At 49.2% G+C, this 14970-nt stretch overlaps 1 protein-coding gene across 11 annotated transcripts in view; it reads right to left on the reverse strand.

Annotated features, from left to right (window-relative positions):
- Positions 1-14970, reverse strand: part of LOC102148130 (cell adhesion molecule CEACAM6-like) — a 436353-nt gene that overhangs the window by 280145 nt on the left and 141238 nt on the right. The window contains exons 8-9 of one of the 11 annotated variants that reach the window (XR_011422412.1): positions 13768-13964; positions 345-4923 (exon numbers count right to left, since the gene is read on the reverse strand). The exons of 7 other annotated variants lie outside the window; for them this stretch is intronic. The gene's annotated coding sequence lies outside the window, so the exon portion shown is untranslated. Of the gene's footprint in view, positions 1-344; positions 4924-13767; positions 13965-14970 lie in introns of those variants that run through there. 3 more of the 11 variants (XR_011422401.1, XR_011422409.1, XM_070224515.1) reach the window with 3 other exon arrangements.

A 14970-nucleotide genomic window follows, 5' to 3' on the forward strand; every position in this document is an offset into this window, starting at 1 on the left:
TACAGACCCAGTGGCACAGCCCTCCATCCAAGCCAGCAACACCACAGTCACTGAACACCATGGTCCTGACATGCCTCGCAAATGACACTGGGATCTCTATCCACTGATTCTTCAGTAACCAGAGGCCGCATCTCACAGAGAGGATGGAGCTGTCCCAGGACAGTAGCACCCTCACCATACACCCTGTCAGGAGGAAAGATGCTGGGGATTATCACTGTGAGGTCTCCAACCCAGTCAGTTCCAGTAAAAGTGACCCCAACAGGCTGACTGTTATATATGAGTGACCCTCTTCCCCTCCTACGTGTTGTTAAACTGTAAATAGAATTTTCTTCTTATCTGTAAATTAATGCTCATGATGTACTTTATTTACAGAGCTGTTGTGAATAGGCAATGGGAAAAGGTGAAATATTTGAGTCAATAACTCTTCAAAAATGTGAACTGACATTGTCATTATTGTTCGCTCAAGGTCACATTCCACTCCAAATCCCAGCTCTTGTTGCTCTCAGTTGCATCATCTCCACAGTGGAAGGATGGGTAGCGGTCATGGGATGAGGGGTGGGAGCACGTGATAAGCTGTTAGGAACCACAGTCCTATTCCTCCTCCAGAGGTAGGTGTAGATGGTGCCTGGACTCTGACATGGACAATGGGAACAGACTGGAGGACACCCACGTGGATAATAACACAGAGATGAAATGCAATTGACCCAATGCAATCTGCCTGCATTGTCCTGGTCAGAGGTGGGATAAGTGTTTGGAGAGCACAGGTCTCAAGCTGAGACACTGAGACAAGGTGCACCCTCTGAGTGAAGAAACAGTCTCCAGGGTGGTTCCACCCACATCTACAGACCCCACCCCACCTCAGCCCACCTGGGTGGCATCTCCCTGAAGGCAGCGTGTGAATCAGAGACATGAGTCTTCTGTAGGGAGAGGGAACTCCTGGGCTCAGACCCAACAATAGAGGGGTACATGCAGGCCAAGATTTCTCTCCACATGAGGTTCCACTATAACCCCAGAAAGATGTACTCCAGCACATCTGCTCATGGGGAACATAAGCCCAGGGTGAATCATGCTAGAGGTGAGAGCCCCAAAGCACTGAGACATCCCCCACCCTCCATGCCTACACCAGCCCCTGTAGGTTCTGTCCTCTTCAGCCAGCAACTTCCCAGCCTCCAGACTCCAAGGAATGGCCGTCATCCCTCTCTCAGGGTTGTCCCTAAGTCCAGGAATGCCTGTGGTTCCACCTGGCCCATTTACACATCCAAGGCCCTCAGTGCAGGGTGGGTGATGCCCTGTAGATTGAGGGGGCTCCCTCAGAGAAGAACAGGACTGAGGATCCGCAGGAGAGGAGTACCCAATGTTCCCATCCAGGCAGGTGACTGGCGAGTGAGATGTGAACCTATACCTGAAAATGGACTTTCTCGGAGACTGGCCAGTTTGGGATCTTATTCCCATCACCTATGGGCTAACGGCACCCTGCCCTCAAACCTGGGGCTCCTCCCTGAAGCATAGGAGCCCTGGATGGTCCCTCATTAGGGGAGGAGGGTCTTTCTGTTGTCCTCACCACTCACCTATCCACCTCTCACACTCTGGGCAGATTCTCTTGTCTATCTTGGATTTGATTCTTAAATTAGCAACCTTTATTTCTGTCCTTCATTCATAAAACATGAAAGCTTAAAATGCTATGACAGTCCACATAAAATCCACATTCCTGTGCTGAAACATGAATCTTGGTTGGCTTTCACCATTTCCTTAAGAGGTAAACTAAGAAAGTGACATTAACAATGAACTAGAAGAATAAAACAGGCATCACAGTTACTGATAAAACTAAGTTATCTCTTTGTCCTTAAAAGAGCATTCCAGTGCATTATCGTTTTCACTATGTCAAATGGAATGCCTTTCGGTCAGTATGTGTTCTCCACCATCATGAAGCAGCTGCCTATCTACAATTTTCATGACCTGGTAGAAATTATCCTTTCTTCCTTCACATCTCAAATACAAGACTAGAGGCAGCTCCTGAACCCTCTCCCAGATCCAACTACCTGTGACCAGCTGTGGAGAGCCGAGGCCTGAGTGTCCCTGGTTCTCAAGACAGCAGAGGTGCCCTCTGCACTGCCTCTGAGCTCAAGACATCCACTTTGTCACATATCCACAGGGTGCTGGCACCAGAGTCCCAAGAAGCATCCTACAGCTGCGATGCCCAGTGTCACCAGAATCCTGCATGACTCACTCAGGCCATGTCTGAATTTGGGGAGCCTCTGGAAGCTGAATGCCTGCTCACAGGCACCCACTCCTCCACCCTCTCCTTCAGAACCACTGTGTGTGAGCATTCAAGCCCACCCTGTGCCCAGTGCACCCAGGGTGAGCATAGGTCCCTCCCAGAGTCACGACCACCTGCCAAGATGCCCCAGTACTGGGACCCGCAACTTCCCCCACATGCTGGCCATCTGGGCTTGGAGGCAATTTATGAGGCAGGGGCCCTGATTCAAATACCTAGCCCTCTTCAGGTCTACAAGAGTTACCTGAGGTGTATGCGTTTGGTCTACTGGGCACTGCAGAGAGGTTTGGGGCCCCAGGACCTCAAGATCACTCTTCTGAGTGCAGAGGGGCTCTTTTCTATTCCCACATAGGTACCCAGCACTTCAAGTCCTCCAACATCAAGGAGAGCCCAGACTCCAGTACTAGGGGCACTGTGCTGAGGCCTCAGACAACGAGGTTTGACAACGAGGTTTGACAAGGAACTGCTCTTTGAGAGCAGGGCAGTGAGAGCAGGAGACAGAACCAGGGCGAAATTAAGCCCTAGAAGAGAACCAGGATGGTCCCTTCCTTGTGCCAAGGTGAGAACTCTGAACAAAAGCCTCTATTTCTCTGTAAGATAAGACAGAGCCAGATATACAACTGTCTCAGTCTGCTGAGCCCCTGCTGTAGGGACAGCACCAGCCCAAGATCCAAATCCTCAGCTGGATGAGGACTCCAACTCCAGGGCCTTGGGCCCTACCTCTGCCTATAGCAGGGGCCACCAGTGGGGCCCATTTTCCACTGAAGACACTCACCTGTTGGGTAACCCCTAAGAGTGGGGGTCCTCCAGGTACCTTTGGAGACTCAAATCCCAACTGCTTTCACACTGTTGGGCTCTTTGTCTCACCAACATGGGTCACTGAACACCTCAGGCCACTTCCACCAGTCCCATGGACAGGGCTGCCAAGCTGCCAGAAGCACTGTCCTTCTCCTGTGGAGCCAACTAAGCAAAGAATTTTGTTTGGAATGATAAGATCCCAAGTCCTGACCATCATGCTCTGCCCCTGCTGCAGATACACTTTTCCCCCTATATTGAATCCACGTTGCGGCCTGACCAACAGAAGATTGTGGGCCTCCTGTAGTCCCAGATGAGACAGGGCTACAAAACCTCCCAACCCTGCCCTCCCTACCCCTGTCAATACTTCAGCCTCCATTTTTGCCAAACCCAAGGGCATCATACTCACAAGAAGTAGCCTGTGTCCCTGTCACCCCCATTCCAACTCAGATCTCAGTTGCCTCAGCCTCTTCTACTTCTGTGATTCAAGTTGCCCCCAGGTTTCTGGCTCAGCCATCAAGGAGCCAGTGGCCACCATGGGTCTTCTGGCCCCTCTCTTCCAAAATGCTGGAGGCCCAAGGCTTCTGTGGGGATGCAGGAGGAGGCCAGGCAGGAACCCTTTGGACATGAACTGTCCTGCTTTCCACACTGGAGAGATATTGCTCCTATAGAAACCCTTGTCTCCCGCCTGCCCACCCACTCCTTCCTGGCTTCTCCCCAGGAAGCAGACTTGCCAGGAAGGCAGGCTTCCTTCTCCACCTCTCCCATTTGGCCAGTTTGTAGACATGGATTTGTTCTCACATAAAATATTCAGAGGCTGCTTTATTATCATGGAGATTGTCATATTCTTTCTTGTTAAAACTCATATAGGAAGATATTTATCTGCAAAAGGATTTTCAGCTATGGAACTATGCACATTTTGGACCAGATCATTCTTGGTTGTAGAGGATTGTCCTGTGCATTGCAGTATTTTACCAACATTGCTTGCCTCAATCCAATGGGTAACAATCGTTGACCCGTAAGTCCTGAACAACAAAAAAAATATCTCCAGACATCGCCAAATATCTCTGGGAGGAAAACTCAATAAAGCTGATAACACTTGATCTAGGCTAAATATTGTTTTAAAGGTTAAATCCAAAAGAAGATAATGATGAACGAAAAACAAATGAGAGAAAGACCTAACATGTGGCCCAAGGCCATTTAAATAAATACAAACTTATATGTGGGGTATAATAGAAAAGATCAGAAACCAGGTAAGAGGTCCATGGGACACTTTGCTTCTTCTCTTCTTTGCATCCAAAGCATCTTTAAATACTGTTCAAACATGAATCTCACGAGTTCCCATCATTATAGGTCAGAATATAAAGCTGTAAAAAAAAGTTAGGTCACACCTCTCATGGAGCTCACTTTCTAAAAGGTGTGGAGACAGAAGATCAGCAAGTAAATAAATATATACCATGTCAGTTGAGGACATGGGCTATAAGGAAAAATAAAATCAATTGATTCATTTCTTCTGAGGAGCTGCAATAGGCATTTGAGTGGGAAATTCCGTGTTGTGTGAGACAGTCTCGAGGCTCTCACCACATTTATCTCTCACATTCTTAGTCTTGAAATGCCTATCAAGTCACTGATAGAGTCAAAATACTCCCTCCAATACACACACACAGACACATGCACACATTTCCAAATGTTCGTGGGGTGGGGAGAGCAGGTAGTGCCATACCTAGCTGAGAAAAACTTCTTACTCTTTATTACTTGTTTCCAGGCTATTTTGTCTTCTCCTTAGGGAGTAGATGGCTGAGCAGCGGCCTTCCAAGACAAAGTGAACATGTCTGTGACCCACAGGGAATCACCTGGAAAGGATGTGAATAAAGAGGACCCTTCACCTCATGTGCTTTTTCTTATGCTCATGGGAATTTTCCCTTAGCAGAAATTCACCTGAAACTCCAGACCCATTGTTTCCTGGGGCACACAGGGAAGATATTATGTTTAAATTATTCCAACTCCCATCTCTATTTCCTGAGCAAGATCAGTTGAGGTGGTGGAATGTGGTAGGGATGATATTAACAGGAAACAATGAAATCACAAGAGCTCCTGAACAGCCAGGAGAGCGCTGGGCTGTCTTCATACCATGGACAGCTCCCAGCCTCTTTCTCTTTGCAAACACAGGTATGGACAGGAAAACAGAAAATGGGACCAGCTGATGTCCACACAAATATGAGCAAGGAAGGAGTAATCATAGTTTATGGACTCATCGTGGGCGTAACTTCTTCTCAGCCCCCTCCCCCAGTGTCCTGAGACCTCCTACCCACTTCAACTCAGGTTCTGGCAAAAAGACACCCATAAAACCCATCAACTCTTCCAAAATGCCACTGTCGGTTTTTCTGTCACCTTCCACCATAATCTTCCTCTCACTTACTCCTTGTCATCCCATTTCCACATACAATGCCCCTCATAACCCTTGGTCCATCAAGACTTGCTCCTGCCTCCCTGTATCGCACAATGTCCCCACTTGGGATGCCCTCTCCCCTTTCTCCATGAACTTGCTTCTTCCCCTTTTTTTTTTTTTTAAAGATTTTATTTTTGTCCTTTTTCTCCCCAAAGCCCCCCGGTACATAGCTGTATATTCTTCGTTGTGAGTCCTTCTAGTTGTGGTATGTGGGACGCTGCCTCAGCGTGGTTTGATGAGCAGTGCCATGTCCGCGCCCAGGATTCGAACCAACGAAACACTGGGCTGCCTGCAGCGGAGTGCGCGAACTTAACCACTCAGCCATGGGGCCAGCCCCTGCTTCTTCCCCTTTTTTACAGCCAACCTAATTGGACATTTTGTCACAAAGTCCCAACCTCCACCAGTGGACACAATGGGCCGCCTCTGAACTCCTTCCTCTGACTCTCTCCCTTTGTGCTGTGACAACACGCTCAGGAACAGTTACATGTGTCCTATGGATCCCTGAGTTCCCATTGTGATTAGTTGTGGCTCTCAGTGGCCCCATCACTCCTACACAAGGACCAGAAACAGGTAAATGGCTATACAGATGTTTAGAGAATGAATAAGGGAAAGAAAGTGGATAACTGGGTGACACCTCCTTCTGCTCCCATATAATTAATACGGGAGTGCTGTGAACGTGAAGAAATGGACATTCACATGCACTCCCAGTGATGCATTGGTGCCGGTTTTATACAAGATAAGGTGTAGGTTCCTCTCCTAAATATATTGTTTCTTTTGAGATAAAATTCACATAAGCTAAAATTCACCATTTTGAAGTGTACAGCCAGGGGAATGTGGTCCATTCAGTCCTACCAGGGTTCTACTGTGCTGCAGGATAAACCCAGGGTAGTGAGAGTCCTACACTGACTGTCCCTGTGGGTGAGAGGTCAGAGTCCTTCTCTGGCCAGAGGTCGGTGACCAGAGCACTAATCTGAACTCTGGTCAGATGTCTGGTCCCAAGCCTGACAGAGGGTAAGCATCACCTCATGTCCACTAGAGGGCGACAGCAGAACACGCAAAGGTGTCTGTCTCACTCAGAGCCACACACACCACATACCACACACCAGACACACACTCAGGAATTGCTAGACTCACTTCACCCACAAATGTCCTCAAGTACCTCAAGCATGGAGCCAAGGAGGAGAGTGACCACCATCCTTACACAAAATGATAGATATGCCTTTGCTGGAAAGATAATCCCAGTCCCCAGGAGAATTGACATTGTTTCCCAGTGTGCACCACCCAGGCAGAGCTATGCTGAGAAGACATTGGTCCCATCTGTTGGGGTAGAGGTGAGTCTCCTATAAGTAGAAACACTGCCGAGTTCCTTCTCCCTGCTCCTTCCCCACACAAGGACCTGCCCAAGGAACCTCAGCACCTTTTTCCCTGCTGGAACCATCATGGGCATCATGACTGGGGTCTAGGCTGGGCTGACCCTCACATGAAATCCTTCAGTGTCTTCTGTTCCCATAAATCTGTGGGGTATTGGGGCCCTTCTTCAGACCAGGGTCCCCTCTGTCTCTTTCCTCTTCTACTTGAGGGGAGGCAGAGGGCCTCCTCTCATCAGCAAATGAGTCTCCCCTCTCATCCTCATCTGTCATTTCCCTTCCATGACGTTCTTCTGCACTCATCTAAGAGGATAACTTTTCCATAGACCTTTAACCAAGGCAACCCCAGACACCCAGCACTTCCCCCAAATCCATCCCGTGAGCCCAGGGAGCAGCTGGCAGTTAGGGCTCCAAGGACACCCAACTGCTCCATAGCCTACCTCCTTACACTGGGATTTTTTCCACTTAGGCCCAAGTTCCCTTCAAGTTCAAAGCCTCGGAACGAAGGACCTCACACTCCCCCTAAGGCAAGGAACATTCCCAAGGAAACAGACACCCCAAGAGATAGGACTCTCCAGACTGACCAGAAGGCCATGTCCATGGGCAATTCCTCAGCTGGCTCACTACCCTCAGCCACTCTAGGAGCCTGGGCCTCTGTGTGGGGTATTCTCTCCCTCTTCTGGGGTTCCATGACCTGAGACACCCCAAGGAATTCTCAGAGAAAAATACCTCCAAGTCCTCTCCACTCAACTCACCAGGTCACTACTAAGTTTTACATCTGTGTCTGTATAACCTGCCAGAACCATGAAGTCTCTGCATTATAGAACAGACCATTCACTCGGAAATAGAGGAAAAGATAAAAAGCTTAGAGATATTGGAATGTTGGTGTGTATTTATCATTTAAGACTTGCCCATCAACTTTAGGAGAGTCCTGAGGACACGCTTTCACCATGACTGTGAGATACAAGTTTGTAAGGGAGCCCCAGTATCCTTGAGTGGCTCTGTGATGGCTCTTATCTGTAGGTCAGAAATTAGAAGGGTAACTGCTGCCACTGAATTGGGAAACCTAAACTCAATGGGGGTAACTGGTAGCAGGGCCAAGAAATGGCACTTAATCACCAAAGGCAAGGTGGACCATGGTCACTATACTGGACAGCAGAGTCAAAGCAGCAATCAGAATAGTCTGACTCACAGAGACCAATGACATTGGCTAGGTGATCATGGTGTTCCTAGAAATGAAATGGATGGGAAAGCTACTAAATTCTTACCTGATTGTATAAGCAGAAAAATTCTAGGTCAAGTGAACAAAAGTCAGACTTGAGTTATAGAAACAGTGTTACAGCCCCTCAATCAATTCCCAGACTTGAGCTAGTTTACAGACTCAGAACCATTTGAGTAATTGGGAGGCCAGATCTTCTTGATGAAGGATCCCACTATATTGCCAAAATGTATACTGCTAATCTTTCTCCCAGCCTTCCTTCAAGAGACCTATGGCCTTTTGCCAGGATGATTGTGCATTGAGGAGAAGGAAATAATCAGACTTCAGGGGACTGCTGGACACAGGCTCAGAACTGTCACTAATTGCAAGAGACCCAAAATGTCACGGTGGCCCACCAGTCAGAGTAGGGATTTATTGGAGGTCAGGATGTCAAAGGAGTTTCAGCTCAGAGTCATCTCACAGTAGGTCCAGTGGGTCCCCAAACACAGTCTGTAGTTGTATTCCAAGTTTTCGAATGTATGATTGGAATAGATATACTCAACAGCTGGCAGAATCCCCACGTTGGTTCCCTGATCTGTGGAATGGGGCTATTATGATGGGAAATATCAAGCGGAAGCCACTAGATCTGCCTCTACCCAGGAAAACAGTAAGCCAATAGCAATACCACATTCCTGGAGGGACTACAGAGATTAGTGCTTCCACTGAGAACTTGAGGGATGCAGAGGTGGTGATTCCCATCACATCTCCATTCAATCCTACTATTTGGCAGAAGACAGATGGATCTTAGAGAATGACAGTGCATTGTCATAAGCTTAACCACGTGACAACTCCTATTGCAGCTGCTGTACCAGATGTGGTTCCATTGCTTGAGCAAATTAACACATTCCCTGGTACCTAGTATGCAGCTATTAATCTGGCAAATACATTTTTCTCCAAACCTATTACTAAAGACCCACTGGAAGCAGTTTGCTTTCAGCTGGAAAGACCAGAATACACCTTCCTCATCCTATCTCAGAGGTCTACCAACTCTCCAGCCTGTGTCGTAATTTGGTTTGTAAAGATCTTGATAGCCTTTCCCTTCCACAAGACATCACACTGGTGATACCATGGCGATTGGACCCAGTGAGCAAGAAGTAGCCAGAACTCTAGACTCATAGGTAAGACATTTGCATGTCAGAATCTGGGAGAAAAATTGACAAAATTTCAGCGACAAGCTACCTCAGCGAAATTTCTAGGCGTCCAGGGATGAGGGGCATATCAAGATATCTCTTCTAAGGTGAAGAATAAATTGTTGCATCTGGTCTCTCCTTTGACCTACAAGAGACACAATGCCTAGTGGGCCTCTTTGGATTTTGAGGCAACATATTCCTTATTTGGGTGTGCTACTCTGGCCTATTTACCAAGTGACCCAAAAAGCTACTAGTTTTAAGTGATACCCAGGAGAAGAGAAGGCACTGCAACAGGACCAGGCTCTGTGAAAGCTGCTCTGCCATTTGGGCCATATAATTCAGCAGATCCAATTTAGCTTGAGGTGTCAGTGGCAGATAGGGTTGGTGTTTGGAGCCTTTGGCAGGCCCACATAAGTGAATCACAGGGCAGGTCCTTAGGATGTTGGAGCAAAGCCTTGCTCTCCTCTCAAGATACCTACTCTCCTTTTGAGAATTAGCCTTTGGCTTGCTACTGGAACTTAGTAGAGACTGAGTGCTTGACCATGGGCCACCCAATTATCGTGCAACCTGAGCTGCATATTCATTGGGAAAAAGGAAATAATCAGACCTTTTGGGGCTTACTGGACACAGGCTCTGAACTGACACTAGTTCCAAAATGAACCAGGTGTTGTCTGACACATTAAGCCATAAAGCTGGGAGTGCACAGCAGTACTCCATCATCAAATGGAAGGGGTATATACATGATCCAGCCTGAGCAGGCTCTGAAGGTACAAGCAGGTTACATGAAGAAGTGGCCCAAATGCTCATGGCCCCACTTCTGCTACACTGTCTTCTCTCTCCCAGTTCCCTACAGCCAGCTGATGGAAGAAAAGATGACTCAGGCCTGGTTTACAGATGGTTCTGTGGGATACGCAGGCATCATGTGAAAGTGGACAGCTGCAGCACTACAGTCCCACTAGGGGACTCCCCTGAAGGACAGCGATGAAGGGAAATTTTCTCAGTGGGCAGAACCTCGGGCAGTGCACCTGGGTGATTATTTTGCTAGGAAGGAAAAATGGCCAGGTGTGTGATTATACGCCAATTCATGGGCTGTGGCCAGTGATTTGGCTGGATGCTCAGGACTTGGAAAGAACTTGATTGGAAAACTGGTGACAAGAAGATCTGGGGAAGAAGTATGTGGACAAACAACTCAGAATGCTCATCATTCACCTCAGCAGGGAAGGATTTTAATAATTAAGTAGACGGGAGGAGCTGTTCAGTGGACACCAGTCAGCCACTTTCCCCACTCACTCCTGTCATTGCCTGGTGGCTCATGAACAAAGTAGCCATGGTGGCAGGGATGGAGGTTATGCACGGGCTCAGCAACATGGACTTCCACCCAGGACGACCTAGCTACGGCCACCGCTGAGTGTCCAGTCTTCTAGGTCAGAGACCAACACTGATCCCCCAATAAGGCATCATTCCCCTGGAGTGATCCGCCAGCTACTTGATGCAGGCTGATTACTTCTGTTGTGGGAAAGGCAGTATTTTGTTCTTATTAGAATAGGCACTTATTCTGGACACAGATTTGCCTTCCCTGTACATAACGCTTCTGCCAAAATTACCATTCATGAACTCACAGAATGCCTTATCCTCCATCATGGTATTCCACACAGCATTGCTTCTAATCAAGGGACTCACTTCATAGCAAATGAAATGCAGCAATGGGCCCATTCTCATGGAATCCACCAGTCTTACCATCCTGAAGCAGTTGGCTTGATAGAAAAGTGGAATGGCCTTTTGGAAACTCACTTACAGCACCAGCTAGGTGGCAATACCTTGCAGGGCTGGGGGAACATACTCCAGCACATGCTCTGAAGCTGTGTCCAACATGTGGTGCTGTTTCTCCCATTCCCGGCATTCTCAGGTCCAGGAATCAAGGAGTGAAAATGAGAGTGACACCACTCTCTATACCTATACACTAGCAAAATTTCTGCTTCCCGTCTACATGACATTATGCTCTACTGGCTTAGAGGTCTTAGTTCCAAAAAGAGGAATGCCTCCACTGGGAGACGCAATAATGATTCCATTGACACTTCAAGATTCCTCACGCTCAAGCTACCCACAAAGTGCAAAACCTTGGAGAGGGCCAATCTCAGCTTCCTCCTTCTTCCCTCACAGGGGTCAGAGGACAGAACAAATGAGAGGCTAGTGAGGCCCAGAGAGTGTGAGGGAGCAGCAAGCACAGAAGCAGATGCCTGGAATGGGAGCCAGTGAGGCTACTGGCTGAGGCTGTCCACAGGGGCCCAGGGAGAAGGTGGTACAAGAAAGAAACCCCAGGAATGGAGAGACATGAAGAGAAACAAACAGGCACTGTGAGGGTCGAGCCTGGCTGCTGCGTGGGACTGTGTATGTGAACCATCTCAGGACAAGGCCTTCTCCATTCACAGCTGATATTGACAGAGATTGCCAACAACAATCCCGGATCAATGTGGACTTAACAGTTAAGAGTTAAGCCATGGGCACAGGGCGCACATTAGGCACAGGTCCTAATAAACAGGAGAGGAAGCAGCTCCCACCTCACTTGACCCAGGGACACAGAGGGGTGTGTGGTGCTGTGTGTTCCCAGAATCAGTGTTCTTGTTTGGTCACCAGGCCCTGGGAGTGAGAAGGGAAGCTGACTTGTCCATCCTTCTCTCTCAACTCCCCTAACACAGACCTTCCCCTCCTGACACACCTAGTTCTCTGTTCCTCCTTCTCCCCATAGAACCACCAGCCAGTGCTCCAACCACACACATCGCTTCACCCAGGGGCATGCATGGTTAACTAATGGAGACAAACACAAACTGATATATATTCCCACGATTCTGAGTTTGGTGACATGCACTGTGGGAAGAGGCAAGGCTAATGAACTTATGGCAACAGTAATTGGGACTCACAGAAAGGAATATGAAGGAGTATTAACATGACATGTGACCCATGTAAAATGTCTATGGATTGACAGGCAGAGCTGCATGGCATGGGGCCTCTGCCTTCTACACTTCCCTCCTCATCCAGTAGAGGGAGGGAGAGCTACTCAGCATCCAGAAGCTTCCCCAGGGGGCTGCTGATCGCCTTCAGCATCACCCACAGCCCAGCAGGATCTGTCCCTCACCAGCTTCACTCAGTCCACTATCCTCCTCACGCTCCAAGCTCCACACACTGGACTCTGTCAGCCCCTCCATCCAGCCAGGTGTCTGCCCCGTTAAAGGCTGGTCCCTCTGTAGGCAGCTCTTCCCTCCACACCCTTCATCCTTCACTGGGTGAACATCCACTCACACTTCAGGTCTCAGCCAAAAGGTCACTTTCTCAGGGGTGCTCTCAGTCATCCCCAGACCTCCTGAGACTCTATTACATGCTCTGGATGGAGCAGAAATTGTCCCTTTGCAGCCCTTCTCTCAACTACTTTTAACTCATTAATTCATGATTTTCTCTGAGTACCTATCTCCCCATTACAAGGTAAACTCTGTGATCCCAGGATCCACATGTATCCTCTTCTCTGTGGAGTTCCCAGGGCTCAGACCAAGGCCTGACACATCACAGATGCTCAGAAAATACTCATTAAATAGATGAAGGAAACAAGACAACAGAAGCCTGTCATCCCTGTGTGACACCTGGGGGTCAGAGCACATTCTGTATAGACACAAGGGGACTGGTATCAGCATGGGAGGATGCCAACAGGGGTGTCTCAAGGATGGGCCTTTCCCCTTGTAAAGTCAGGAGGACAGGGGCCTCCTAAAAGTGAGGAGTCAAATCCCTATTCACTCCCAGAAAATCGCACCCACTCCCCATCTCTACCTTGTGAGTGACTTCTCTCTCTGGAGAACCTGAGTCAGTGGCCTGTGTGTTTCCTCTTCTCACAGAGACTTGACATGTTACAAACTCTGAATTCTCAATATCAGGTAGACTTACCACGAGGAGAGGAGGGAGCACCACTCTAAGCTCAAAAGAATCAGGGGGTGACTCCCCATCTCCAGGATCCCTAGTCTGAAGGGACAGCTGGCTGTGGTCCCATGAAGGCATCTCACCAGCTCAAGGTAACCCGGGCAATGAGAGGAACTTCCCATCCAGGACAGAACAGGAGGACCAGGATCTGCATTTGCTTTTATCACACAGGGGCGGAGGGTCCCATGGGGTCCTCCCCTCTCCTAACAGAGGACCCCACGGGATCCCCTGTCTGAGTCTCCAGGTGGAGCTGCTCCAGCTCCTGGGCCTTGGGGTGAGGCCTAGAGCAGATGACACACAGGGACACAGTTGACTAGATGCAACACCCCTGTGCTATGATGGAGGAAACAGGACATTCTGGGGTCCAGCCCCCAGGCCGGTGTCCTCTCCCAAAAGCTTCAAGACATACCCCACCAAGACATCTCAGGAACAGAGAGCTCATCCTGAGATAGCATATCCCCTGGGGAACAATTCTTCTGACACTAGATTAGGAAACCTGTGGATCAACTCTGTCCTCTCCCTGGGCTTACCCTGCACTGAGATGGAATCAGGCAGCCTGGTATTCCCAAAGCACAGGACCCAAAGTTACCAGCCTCTCAGCCTAGAAGTCAGAGCCCACCTCTGTCCAGGGCTCAGGGTCCGCTCACACCATCTGAAGCCTGGTCAGCATCCCTGGTGCAGCCCCTGACATTGGACGCAGGTCTCCTCATGCCCTCCAGGGGGCGACCTTGGGACACAGAGACAACACACAGGAAATTAACACATGAATGTGGCTTTGGCTGAAGAGGTAGAGAAGGAGCCTGATTTCCATCCCTCCCTTTAACAGACATTTCTGGGCCCCTCAGACATGCCTGCTCTGTCTGGCCCACTCCTTCCAGGGTCCTCAGAGCACCCTGCCCTGTCAGGGGTCCCTGTGCAGGTCCCCACTCCCTGTCTGGCACTACCCATGAGGAAGGCAGGTGAGCATAGGAAAGTCAGCCAGGCAGGGGACAGAGGCCCCCAGGATGGTCAGGGAGCACATGGACAGAATCTGAGCAACAACTCAGCCAACAGACATGGAGAGGTGTGTGATCTCCCTGAAGCCTTCCTGGAGGACCATGGATCCCACAGCCAGCTGATCTCCCATGACCCCCATCCTCTCACCCGGGACATGCAGGAAACCTCCCCCTTCAGACCTGAGAATTGCAGCTCCTGAGACACCAGGTACTGGTTGTCTGTCCTGGAATCAGAGGCCAGGCTGGTGTCACCTCACCAGTCATCACTCAGCTTGCCCCTTTCTCACCCCTAGTCATCTCTGTGACCATCCCGTTGGGAGTAAATCCAACCTTCCCAGAGCATCTGAGGACACTGGGAAGACCCTGGTGCCCAGTTCAGTTTCTCTGTCAAAAGAGATAATCCTCTGGGTTTGGAAACCTCTGAGCTTCTGTGGGGTGCTGAAAGACACCAAACCCAGGACACAGCCAGGCCAGTGCTGGGGCCAGGTGGGCTGTCCTCTGAGGACACAGGGGTCCCCATCAGCCTTGCTATTGAAAGTGCTCCACAGGCCAGTGTGATCAGCATCACCTGAGAGCTTGTTAGATGCAGACTCGGGTCTACTCCACACCTGCTGGGTCAGAATCTGCATTTTAACAGAATCTCCTGACTCTGAACAGAAGAATGGGAGAGGCTGTCCCACCCCCACAAAATGGGGTCTCAGCCTTCCTGGGTAGCCATAAACCTGGGCAGCTGCTAAA

This window comes from Equus caballus, chromosome 10 (genome assembly GCF_041296265.1).
Source record: "Equus caballus isolate H_3958 breed thoroughbred chromosome 10, TB-T2T, whole genome shotgun sequence".
Lineage (NCBI taxonomy): Eukaryota > Metazoa > Chordata > Mammalia > Perissodactyla > Equidae > Equus > Equus caballus.